Source organism: Etheostoma spectabile, unplaced genomic scaffold, assembly GCF_008692095.1.
Source record: "Etheostoma spectabile isolate EspeVRDwgs_2016 unplaced genomic scaffold, UIUC_Espe_1.0 scaffold00570093, whole genome shotgun sequence".
NCBI lineage: Eukaryota > Metazoa > Chordata > Actinopteri > Perciformes > Percidae > Etheostoma > Etheostoma spectabile.
This window is the reverse complement of record NW_022605526.1, coordinates 6,860-19,936: the sequence shown is the minus strand read 5'-3', so window position 1 is coordinate 19,936 and position 13,077 is coordinate 6,860. Positions and strand designations below refer to the sequence as shown.

At 40.5% G+C, this 13,077-nt stretch overlaps 1 pseudogene; it reads left to right on the top strand.

Annotated features, from left to right (window-relative positions):
• The first annotated feature begins 3,484 nt into the window (after positions 1 to 3,484).
• Positions 3,485 to 12,849, top strand: LOC116685626 (mucin-2-like; annotated as a pseudogene).
• Positions 12,850 to 13,077: the final 228 nt, after the last annotated feature.

Genomic DNA, 13,077 nt, shown 5'->3' with positions numbered 1-13,077 from the left:
CGGGTGGTGTGTGTGAAATGCAATGTAGAGGGCAGTAGAAGCTTCTAATATTCATTAAGTTGTGTGTATTGTATTGTTAAGTGTGGTAATGTGGTAATGACGCTCTCAAAATTGGTATTAGATATTGAAGTTTCTTTAAAGGTTATATTTCTTAAGAGATTTTTTAAAACCATACTGAGTGTTTTGTTGTTTCGATAGTATTTGGGAGAAAGTTCAAAGCCAGAAAATGTGTTTTTGGCTCATGTGGCTGAAAAATACCAAATCCCAGAATGCACTTGCTTTGCTGCTTGAAGAGTCCACTCCCAAGCCACGCTGTTCCTATTACGTGTGAATGGAACGCCGTGGCTTGCTGTATCCATCAAAGTTGCATCATCAAATGTAGAGTCTAAATGAGTTTCAAACATTGCCAATTTGTCTTACACTATATCTGTTAAATCACTCAATTTATTCCTGAGACTGCATATATTTATATGGGCAATTTTAAGACCTTTCTTTGGGAGTTTATGTATCATACAAAAAATCAATATCTTTCTTTGGATTCATACTTTTAGATTCCTTATTGGAGCAACAAAACTTACAGAAAATGACTAAATTAAACCACAGATATACAGTCATACAAATAGTTTCAAACAGAAAAATTTGTGTTGCCACTCTAGTTGTCAAGGTTGCCATGCTAAGTGAGCTGAACTCTTCTTGAATTCCATTTCCTTCATATATTTCTGTTTCTAACTCCCAACCTAATTAATACATAAAATATGTGTAAGTTCCTACTCTGAATTCATTGCAAAATATCTCATCTGACACTTATAATGCTAACAACTTAGGCAATAATCTACAGTCCTTTGTGAAAACAACATAACTGGATGTTTAGTTTCCCACTGTATTTAATTTAATATTTTTTTTCGTGAGTTCCTGAATTAACATAAAGTCGGATTTTTCGTCAAATAATAAATTAATTAACGTAACATGGCTATGGAATAAGCATGGAATTACATGGAAAAAGTAGTTTTCCATATTTTATGTCCTCAAGTTTATGTCCATATACTGGATGTCAGGCCAGTTCTCAACTCTCAGTTCTCGGATCCTTGAACTGCGCTCTTCTCTTTGACACTTCTGACGTTTTATTCTGGAAAGATTTTGACCTTGAAATGGAGGACCTTTTCTTGCTTTGGTATTTGTAAAATAGCCTCTTTGGCCAGATATCTCTGCATCCGGACGATCATCCGTCTCAAACCGTGTTTTGTGACAGGCCCCACTCGGTGCGCAATTTCCACTTTGGGTTTATAAGGCAGATTTTTATCTTTAAATACCTCATTGAAGAAGGACTCCACTTCAGTTGTTTTTCCTTTTTCCATGTCTTTGTCGAGACCAAATACTCAGATGTTAACTCTTGGCTGTGTCTCCAGCTTTTCAGTTTTGTCTAACAGTTCTTTGTTGTGGTGTGTGTGTGTGTGTGTGTGTGTTTGTGTGTGTGTTTAGTTTCAGGTGGATGTAAATTCAGCAAGTCATTAGGAAACACCTTTGCACTCATTCCAGTGTGCCTAAGCTTGGTAGTTATTACCATTAACCATTTATAACCATTTCACTGATATTGGCCCAGCGCCAAAATGTGTATCCTTACTCCCTCTGAATTTAGTAAAAAAACAGGTTTTCAGCTTTTGTGTAGACCACTTCATGTCCTTTGAACAGTGACATCTTTCAGCTCCACAATGAACAATCATGTTGTGTGTGTGTGTGTGTGTGTCAGTAGGAGTGTGTCATACCTGATACAGTAGTCCCTCAGAGTTTATGTTGTAGGCCTTCCCTTATCAAGCTTCCCCCTGCTATTTCAGGACCACGGACAGATCATTTTTGCTATATAGCACCAGCAGGCTAATGAATGGGAAAGAAAATGATCACTTATATTTAATCCACTGTACTTATTACAATGACTTAAATAGATTAAGATAGTATTTATTTATAAGTATTAACAGGAAATAGCGGATGTTGAGGTTAATGGTCGTAACTCAAATACTGTACTTAGGTACAATTTGAGATAGTTTATACTAAATATTGTACCCACTCCACTACACTTATCTGACAGCTATGATTTATAGTCAATATTAGCATTGTCAGAGACCATAGAAATAACATGTTTGCATTTTAAGATTGGGCGTAGTTCCCCTTTATGGGCTGATCTAAGGATGTCAATGCTTCCTCCGCAGTATGGGGGTGTACACACTAAAAACCATCACTAGCACAATCTCGTAAAATCCAAAACCAAAGTGTTTTTTTTTTTTTTATTATTAAAAAGGTTTTAATGACGGGTTCATTTAATTTCATAATTTACATAAATATTCATCTTGTTTTGTCATAGCTTTTGAAATTTAATGTAATAGTGCTTACGTGTAGCTACATTTGATCATGTAATGACCCCTGACACAGTAAAATGTTATTATTTAGTAATAACATACTTTTATTGTTATAATAATAAAAAGGTTTTATATATATATTATCTTTGCTTAATTGGATGTAATGGTGCCAGCAGTGCACATCTTTACTTTAGTCAGTGGATTCCCCGTTTGATTTATTTTATTATACAACAGCACTTAACTCCACTCCTCCTGCTTCCTCTACCTTCCTTACCTAGCAGTAATATCAAACATATACAGTATTTCATATATAGCATTTATCAATAGTGTATATGCTGTATGTGTGTGTGCAGCTTCACCCCAAACCCCCTACAAACCTAAAACTGTCTCTTCCTTTCTCCAGAGATCCTCCTCTCCGCCTCCAAACCCTTCAATGCTGCCAATCACAAAAAAACTCAACCTCCATCATTTATTTTAGATATTTTTAAATTCCTGATTGGGGGTTTTCTGCTGCTTGTTTGTTGCATAAACCAATCGAGTGTGGTGTGTGTCTGTGTGTCTGTGTCTGTGTGTCTGTGTGTGTGTCTGTCTGTGTGTCTGTGTGTGTGTGTCTGTCTGTGTGTCTGTGTGTGTGTGTTGTCTGTGTCTGTGTCTGTGTGTGTCTGTGTGTGTGTGTGTGTGTGTCTGTGTGTGTCTGTGTGTGTGTGTGTTGTGTGTGTCTGTGTGTGTCTGGTGTGTCTGTGTCTGTGTGTGTCTGTGTGTGTGTGTGTGTGGTGTGTCTGTGTCGTCTGTGTCTGTGTGTGTGTGTGTGTGTGTTGACCTCAGCTGGTGGCACATATGCATTGATCATTTAAGACACATCCTCTGACAGCAAGCGTAGTCCTTTCCTTGCGTAACCATGGTGATAGTTCCTTCAGTGACGTGTTGTGTCTGCTTGCCCTCACTGTCAAAATATGTACGCAAAACACACCCACACACACACACACACACACAGTAATATCACACACACACACACACGAACAGGCGGAGAGGCTGGTTTTGGAAGCAAGATCCGTGTGATTGTGTGAAGAGCAGAGTGACAGATTCAGGTGCAGTTTTCGATGATTCTGATAATGCTTTTTTGTCTCCTCTAGGTCCAGGGATGATGTCCTCCATGATGTCGTCAGGGGGACGCCAAGACCACCAGGACATTCTGCTTTCAGCTCCGACTACCTGTCCGGTGAGGGTGGAGGGCGCGCTAGTTATTCATCACACAGCTTTCCCACTTTAGAATGGAGGACATTTGCACAGAAGTTTGAGCAGTTTTTGTTGTTGTTGCAGAGGGCCATGGGAGCTGTAGTTCCCCTCCAAGTCAGTCCGAAAAAAAACACTCACCAGTTATGACACTTCTGGGCACAGCTTTCCATGTGTTAAATGTATTTTCACAAGGAAAAGCTTAACATGTTAAAAAAGGCAAATAATTATCATAGCCTTGTGAGACAAGCAAAGTGATCTCCCCTTACATTTGGGTACACATCATAAGGACATTCACATTCTACATGTGGTCACATGTGGTCATTCTACACGTGGTCACGTGATGTTCTATTCAGGTGTCCCAGTAAGCCATGCTAGTAGACCATAAAATAACTTTTATTACTTATACCTCTGCTTTTCCTTCTGTGGCAAGTCTAAAATGGCAACAACAACAACTATTAAGGCGTTTTTATTCCATTTACCTTTACATACTCAATGCACACATTTGAATATTTCCACCATCTAACATTACCATTTGTTTTTATGTTCTGTCCCGCTGGTTCATTTCTTTCTGCTCCGCATCTCTCCTGGTCATTCACCTCCTCCCACTCATTTTGACTCTCTCCGTCTGGCTCTCTGGCCCCTTTTCTGATTCTCTCATTTTGCCTTCCATGTTCATTCTTCCATTTCTCTCTCTCTCTCTCTCTTTCTTTCTCTCTTTTCAGGTCCTATGATGGGTGGGAGGACAGATCAGTGGAACAAGACAAAGGACAAAAGCACGCCTGACTCATTTCTAGGTCCACTTTACTTTTTCACCTCCTGTGTCATTTGTACCTCTCACTACAGACTAAGAAGGAGTTCATATTACTGCTCCTCTCTGTTTGTAACTGGTGATACTCAATGTGTGATAAGCTATGAACTATTTGGCTGAAATGGTTAAAATGTGTAATTTCATTTTAGAAAATTGAGCCTAAATATGGAGCCTAAATAGGCTTCATGAATTGGTTTTATTTTCTACGCTATAGCTGTAGATGTGTTATGTCGTGTTAAAGTTGTTGTGAAAACATGATCTAGCGGCTAAAATGTTTATAATAAAATGAGATATTCTGTGCAAAAATCGACCAGGAGGGTAAAGAATTAAACATTAACCTTTGATGCAAGCTGCTGCTCTTTAGTTGTTCAGCACTGTTGGAATTATGACACTCCACTAGTCTGAGATATAAATATACAGTATTAACTATTATCTTTCATCAGTCCTTTATTGGTCTCTCAGTTATGTCCAAACACCTACTCATACCAAGCACGCTCTCCTTTGTGTTCTTTGTTGTCTGCTTGTAGGGCTGGTACAAACAAGGTTTTCCCAATATCACGAAATCAAAAACATTTCGGAACTTTAACCGTTTTCTTTTAATTACAAATTCCTTTGATCATTCATCTGGACCACAGGGTTTGGTGAATAAACATCCCTGTCTGTTTATCATCTTCATGCTTTTACACAGCCGCAGGGATTTTTTAAGTTTCACACACAAATAACTCTTTATTTTTACCAAACATAAACATATGCACATATACATTTCCAAGACATTTTCCAGTTCTATAGACATCTGAGCAACGCCATCAATCAGATCTACGTGCAGGAAGGGGGCAGAAAACAAACCATAATGAGTTTATGAAGAGATCAACATTAAACTTGGTTGTTTTGTGCCTTAAACTGCACAAATCACACATGCAGTGGGTGTCAAATGTTCATCATCAAAATGAGTGCAGCTGGCCGGTGGTCTTTGATATGACCACGGGTGTACTTTTCAAATTCTACATTAGTAGCTTTAAAGTTGGTAGCTAATGCTTATGCGTATTAGTAGTAACAATAAGTTATTAGTGTTGTCTAGTACAGTTTTGCAAATTATAATACAAAACTTACCTGCTTCAGGCTGGATATAATGCTATTACTAGGGGTGGGAATGGCCAGAGGCCCCACAATTCAATATTATCACAATACTTCACTGTACAATACTTATACTAATACTTGTCACTATGTGATATCATTGCAATTTAAACATATTGCAATATTCTGCAATATATTGCAATTTGTTACCTTTTCCCACTTCAAATTATGTCCCCGAAAGGAACAATTTGTCAACAACTTTGTGTCTTTGTGTGACATCTCTCATTTAGTGGGCTACAAGATTACTTTTATTTTATTACCAAAACGTTAAATTGTAATGTCTAATTTATCCAATAAAAATGTGATTTTTGTTGTCCGGTGTTGATACAGTATTGCCACGGAAAATATTGTGATACTAGTCTGCATTGATTCCCCCATCCTATTATACAGCTTCCTCAGAATACATTTTAAAGCAACAACAGCAAGCCGAATGTATCTGGTGTATAAAGCAGCAATACGTACCATTTTCCATTTCATCAAGCCAGTTGTCTGTTGGTAATGTGTCTCTGTCTCTCCATCAGGCTTTTCTCAGACTGGGATGGGAGGCACCATGGGGTCCAGCCTGCCACCGTTCCAGACCAGTATGAGCACCACCGTCGGCCAGACTGGGATGGGTTCAGCTATGGACACCCAGAAGAGTTCGGGCCTATTTGGTGTGGAAAACAAAACCACCAGTAACACCAGTGGAAGCAATCTGTTTTCTTCTGGTGGTCCAGGAATTCACTCTATGGATCACTCTGCAGGTATCAGACAGAAGGCCGGTTGCATGTGTTACTGTATCAGGGGAGCTAGGGAGTCAGGGGAATGAGGAGAGAGGAGGAACATACGGTACATGTAATGTGGTTTAAGGTTCATAACGTTTTAGACAAAAATTTTGCTCATTAAGTTTGCAATTACTTAAATACTGAGCGGGTGTTTCATGTATGTGTTAGGGAGGGCTGGTTGGATTTGAACGGTTGAAGTTGGCTGAAATTGAGGAATCTAAATCCTGATCATCTTGAATTTGTTTTAATGAAATCTCAAACGTTATGCTAACTATTAGAGGTGTGACAAGATCTCGCGGAAATGTGACAGGACTTCTCGTCGAGGTAAAAACTGTCTCGCGATATCGGTCACAAGTGCAGAGCAGCCGCCAATAGATGAACTCTGACCTGGTTGGACTTTATAATACAGCTGGCTTGGACCTCTAAATTAGCATAGAAGATCCCCTGTCCCTTCGCCAGAGTTGACTCTGAGCTCATTTTTGCAGAGTGGCAGCAGAGTTACAATTGTATAAAGCTGCTGTTAGAACGTTAGAGGGTCTGGTCTCTCTCTCTCTCTCTCTCTCTCTCTCTCTCTCTCTCTCTCTCTCCTCTCTTCTCTCTCTCTCTCCTCTCTCTCCTCTCTCTCACCCCCGACACACACACAACACACACACACGGACTGCCGCATGCAGTTCAGTGTGGCCCTGACTCGCGCCCGATCGCTCTTTTTCTGTGTTTTTTTTTTAAATGAGTCAGAAGCAGAAAGCACAACCTGTCTTTACTTTTAAGGATATTAAACAAAGAGAAATGTTCTCCGTTCGTCGTAAAATGGTCATAAATCAATACTAGAGCAGCCCACTTCCTTGTTTACTGCTGCAATGTAATGCTTGGTTACATTGTAACCTTGGTTCTCTGAGTAAAGACCAGTCAGATTTCTAATTCAAGTTTAACTTTAAAATAGTGTTAAAATCTTGTCTCGTCTTGTGAACCCAAGCTCGTGTTCTCGTCATGTCTTTAGTTATTTATTATATAAAGTTGCCACGGTTCCTGTAGCAGGACAGCAGAGCCGAGTGGTGACAGGAGAAGAGTAATGTGCTTTCAGCAGCAGAGGGCAGCCTTTTCTAGTCGGTGGGACACTTTTGGCTCTGCTTTGACGTCACCAGTCGCCTCATGGCTTTACGCTCTGTGCACTTTGCCATTGTCTTTATCTACGGACAAACTGGATCAAAAGACAGATGGGACTTACGCAGTGACAACAATAAACACAGGATAAGCCATAGTTAATGGCTTCAGTAGTACTGCAGCCTGATAGTAAAAAAAAAGAAACCTAAGAAGACATACTGCTTCCTGTTACATGAATTTTAATGTTCATAATAATCAATAGACGCTTGAGTGAGTAACAGCTGAACATTACTTCACAGGAGGATTTAACCCTGCAGCCCACACACCTTTTGCAGTCTCCTGTAACTGCTTGAAAGCAACATTTCGGATTAGTAATAGAGACATGCATGCAGTCTTTCATCACCTGAACATAATTGTGCACTCAGTCAGACTGTTAGTTCTCTCAGCAGGAAATCTTCAGGTGAGAGAAATGGGGAAGAAATAAAGACTTGAACTGCAGGACCCTCCTCTGAACTTTTAAAATGACTCAGCATCTGCAAAACGTATAAAATTTAGCAAGCTCTTATTCAGGGCTTTATTTTGTATCTCTTGTCCTTCTGTTCTGCTGGTGTACTAAAGATAGCCTGTACGGACTGTGGTTTGTTGATGTAACAGTTACTATCCTATCATTACAGGAATGGGTTTTCTAGGGACCCAGGGAGGAATTGAGGAGAGATTGTTACCCAATAGCAGCCATTAATTGCTGATGTAATGGCTGCCCCACATTCCAATCTTTAGAATAAAAAAGAGTTGTTGTATTGCTTTGACCATAAAGATAACATACCACCAGTGATGGTCCTGTTTTTTTTTTTAAATCCTGTGCTTAGCTACCCCTCCTTTACAAAATACCTGGCGAAATTCTGTAAATGTGATGACCCTGTTACATCATTTGGATTAAAACAATCAACAAAAAGATGTATAAGCTTCAGAAAGAAAACTCAACCTTTGATATTACTGATGCAGAACAGGACACTGACACATTTATCAACCAGCCTTCTACGCTATCTGTGTCACTTCATCTCAAACTGTATTTCTGGGCTTGAAATCTAAAATCCTATACACACCTGCTGCTCTGTCTTTGCAGGTGCAGTGGAATTCACTGAGACAAAACCCATTTGCCTAACATTTCAGATTAACTCTCACACACAGCACTTTTGCATAAGCAGTGTGTTTAAGGCAGCCAGCGCTCCAACGTTAATGTTTCTCTTGGCAGTTTGCCAGATTTGAGATTAAGATGTACTCTCATCAAAATACCTTATAACATTAAATATAGATGATAATGCCCCGGCCTTGTCTCTTCCTCGAGTTGTTTATAGCGCAGCTATAAAAGGGAGAAATATCAACTTCAATTCAATCAATTAATTTAGAAATACAGGGAAAGGTGCCAGATGTAGAAGGGAAAGCACCTTTTTTTTCTGAATTCACATTATACCAGCGATTCAAGACATATTGAGGAGATGGGAGTGATGACCACAGAGATTATAAAAACAGGAAGACTGAGAGGGCTGTTAAGGTCAGAGTTTTATTTATAGAGGATGTCCCTCTGTCTGTCTGTTTTATTTCCTTCTCTCTCTCATTCTCGCTGAGCTGATGAAGTGCTTGTCAGAAATATTGAGAAATATTGCTTCAGAGGAAAAACCATACCCAACTTCATCCCCAAAACAAGATAGTGGGAACAGACAAATGAAGGGATCATTCAGTGGAAGCTGAATTTCTTTCTTTGTTGTTAAGCTTGCATGTGTACAGTTTGCCATTGTGTTGTAGTTCTGTAACACATTCCATATGTTTATTGGGTCATTTTGGATCATTTTAGTGTTTCTGCATGTAGGACAATGATCCATTTATTGCCAGGATTCTTCAGACATGCATGCATTTATATTTAATCATGCATGCTTGACCCTGGTTGTAACGTGCTTGATTCATTTACCTCATTACATCGCTTCAGAGCTCTGTTCCTCCAGTGTGTTTGTTTTTCTCTGTTGTGCGTGCCTGCTCAAACGACCAGCTCTGCCCCCTGGGTAATGATGATGGAGATGATGATGATGATGATGATGATTGTTTAAAGAGGTGAATCAAACATATTTTCCACAAAGACAGAATCCGACAATATGTCCATTGTTTGACTGAAAATTGTATCTTAAAACACATCCCATTCCAGACTCCATTTAGAATTACTGAATTGAAAAGTACGCAATATGATATGACCAGCCAATGGATCTTCTGACTTTTATTCCTCTCATTGTACTGTATTCAAAGTGAGCTTTGGTCCTACTAAGCGACCATAACAATTTGGTACATTTGAATAAAAATATTGTTTAAATTAAATGTAAATTCATTCCAACCACTTTCACCCTGGCAGAGATAACCATTCAGATATATCCAAGCAAATTCTTCTCACCTGATGCTCGGTGCTAAATCATTATACTGCTGTAAACGGCACCTGTAATATGTGACTAATAAGAAGAAGAATATAAATTGATTATGTAGCCTTTACTGAAACATAGGACGTGTGTAACAGGTGAGTAAATGACAGGTATTTATAAAAGCAGGCACCATCACATACATCATATGTTATGAAAATGTTCAAGAGGTTGTGCTAAAAGGAGCCTCAAAGCAGACTGTGGTTACTATGGCTGGAAACACCAGGGCACCGACACTGACACTGACACCAGGGGTGGGGGAAACAATCGATACAGCATAGTATCGCGATATTTTCAGTGGCAATACTGTATCGATAAAGAGGCGCCAAATGTTGATCTTTTATAATATATGTCGTGGTCAGTTTGTCGCTTTACAATCCCATTTTGCAGCAATAAACCTGAAATGATATGAACAAACAGAGAAATGTATCACTTAAGATGAAACAGATGTTGACAAAAATTCCTTTTCGGGACATCTTTTGAAATTGGGAAAAAATAGAAGTTGGAAAAAAGGTATAAAATGCAATATATCGCAAAATATTGCAATATGTTTTAAATCACAATAAATCATATTGTGGCATAAGTATCGTGATGATATCGTATCGGGAGGCGTCTGGTGATTTCCACCCCCAACTGACACAGACACTGACTTGTCTTTTTATATTTTTGCTCATACTGGAGACACAAAATGCTTTATCCAACTTCTTTCAAATTTTCAGTAGCACTCACAAGACCTGTAATAGAATCTTACCTATTTTACACACCATCAAATTACACACAACAGCATAAAGAATGGTATCCATGAGATTGTCTGAGTTTAAGAAGGGACAGCTACTTCTGTGGTAGCCTATCCCTACAAAATAAACAATAATCTACCTTCAGTAATTGGTAATTCCACAAACTCCCTCCTTCATGAAATCACTTCAGCTCCTATGGACCTTAATGTTGATGAGACCAGTTGTTGCACCTATTTACTGCCATGAAACAGTAAACAATTTAGACATGAAGTAGTTATTAACCACCTATGGTAACCACATCTGATGGCATTTTGCTCATCGTTTATCTGACACAGTATGTGATTGGTTCCTCCTTTTATAAAACCCTCCCCCTCCCTCGGCAGCTCCCATCCTCTCTCCCAGCAGCTCAGTGGATGACAGCAGTCTCACTTCCTCCGCTCCGAACCCCTCAGCCCTGAGAGAGTGGGGCCGGGGGGCGAGGCTGCCAAGCAGCAGCAGCAGAGACGGCGAAAGAAGAAGAGGAAGGGCCATGACCAGGTCTACAACTTCTTGGATAGCCAGGAGAATAACATTGGCCAATCAGACAAGCATAAGGCGGACTGGATGAGGATGAGGACGAGGAGGAGACTGGGAGTGGGAGATCAGAGAGAGTGGAGGAGGAGGTAGAGTGAAAGGCAGGAAAACTAAGAGTCGGGCAAGACTTCCAGAGGAGTGGGGAGTGCAGCAGCCCATCTCCCACACTGGCTACAATCACTCCTACCTGGGCTACAACTGCCAACTCTGGTCCTTCAGACTCCAAAGCTCCAGACTCCTACCCCAGCCTGCATTGCCCTCCGCCCTACACAAATACCCACAAATTTCATTAACCGTTTCCATGCTAGCCTTGCAACAGATTCATCTCCACGCTCTTACGAGCCGATGTGTATAGACGATTTCCCTTTGTCTGCTGAAGATGGTCATAACACGATGAAGAGAAAGTTTCGCACAAGCAACCTGAACCTAACAGCAAAGCTGCTAGTGTTGCCTACAACAGTAGTTTAGGTGAAGATGTTAGTGGTAGTCTAGCATTGTTGACAGGGGATAATCTGAGCCCAGTCTCCAGACCTTCTCTTTCCTGGATTCAGTCCTCCAGACTCCTCCAGGCTCCACTCCTGACTCACAGTCCACCACTCCTATCACTAACCACCCCCTCCGTTTCCACGGCTCCCCTGACAAAGTCCACTCTAACAGAAATCGGCATCCTTGCTTCACAAACCTCTTCAGTTTTCAACCCTTCCAAAAGCACTCCAGACCTTCCCCTTACTTCCGCTTTGTCACCAACCACCAACACTGTTAGCTGCCGCTGGCACAAACCCTCCAATGACTGCTGTTGGATCGTCCCTCAACGTCGATGCCAAGCCTTTCGTCCCCTCGGCCACACTCGTATCCTCCACAGCCACCACCCAGTACGACTGCACCTGCCCGGTGGTTAGTACAGCAGCCGCCACCACACCCCTTAGTTCCTCAGCTTCTCCTGTAAGAATGAAGCCACCCACATCATCATCAGACACTCCAAAAGGTGTAGCCACGGCCATTAGCTCAGCAACAGCCACTCCCTCTCCATCCATCACCCCGCAGCCCCTACTTCTCTCCTGCACACTCAGAGCACCAGGAGTCCTCGTCGCCACAGCTCCCCCCACTGGAAGGTTGGTGAACTACAGTACAGGGAAGATAATGAATAACATGAGACAAATTTGAAAAAAATGATTGTAGGCTAGGATAAACGGAAGAAGCTACTATTTGTCTTCCAGTATGCATGGCTCTTTGTCTGTGGATTGAGCACCAGGCCTGCTTGGTGCTTGATCCTTCTCTATGTATTTGTAATAACCAGGGCCCGACATATAAATATAGAGCAACTTAAGTTTATTCTGCTTATGATAATATTCACATCAACAAAAGATTTCCACACACATCGGCTCTTTGGCACCATTAGAAATCCCTAAGAAATATGTTTTGATCTCAAACATGTACCAGAGAAACATTTGTGTCCAGATAAATTGGTCTTCCCAACTCTTGGCATTAGTATGGGACACAAATGTATGTGCTGGACCTGGTCGGGCCCTAAATTAAAACTGCAAGGGTAAACTGTTTTTTATCAAACTGATAAGATTTTATTTCCCTCTGCTTGCCTCTGTGTATATGTTATCATGATCATAACAATTTTATCACTTGACCTGCTGCTTCTGATAGCTCTATATCTTTGCTTGCTCCACTGTCTACTGTTTGATCTGATTGTCAGCTGCCTGTGTACCTCCCACGACCTCCTCTCTGTCTATAGAAATACACACATGGCCTTTGTCCTTGGAAGGCAAAGCTCGTTTGCTAAGGCCTTTTAACTTCATGAAGTCAATCATGGTATAGCTGTTACATTAAATCAACTACATAGAGTAAAATGAGTGTAGTAGTAGAGTTAAAAGTAGACATGGCTGTGACTTAAAAAAGTGAATT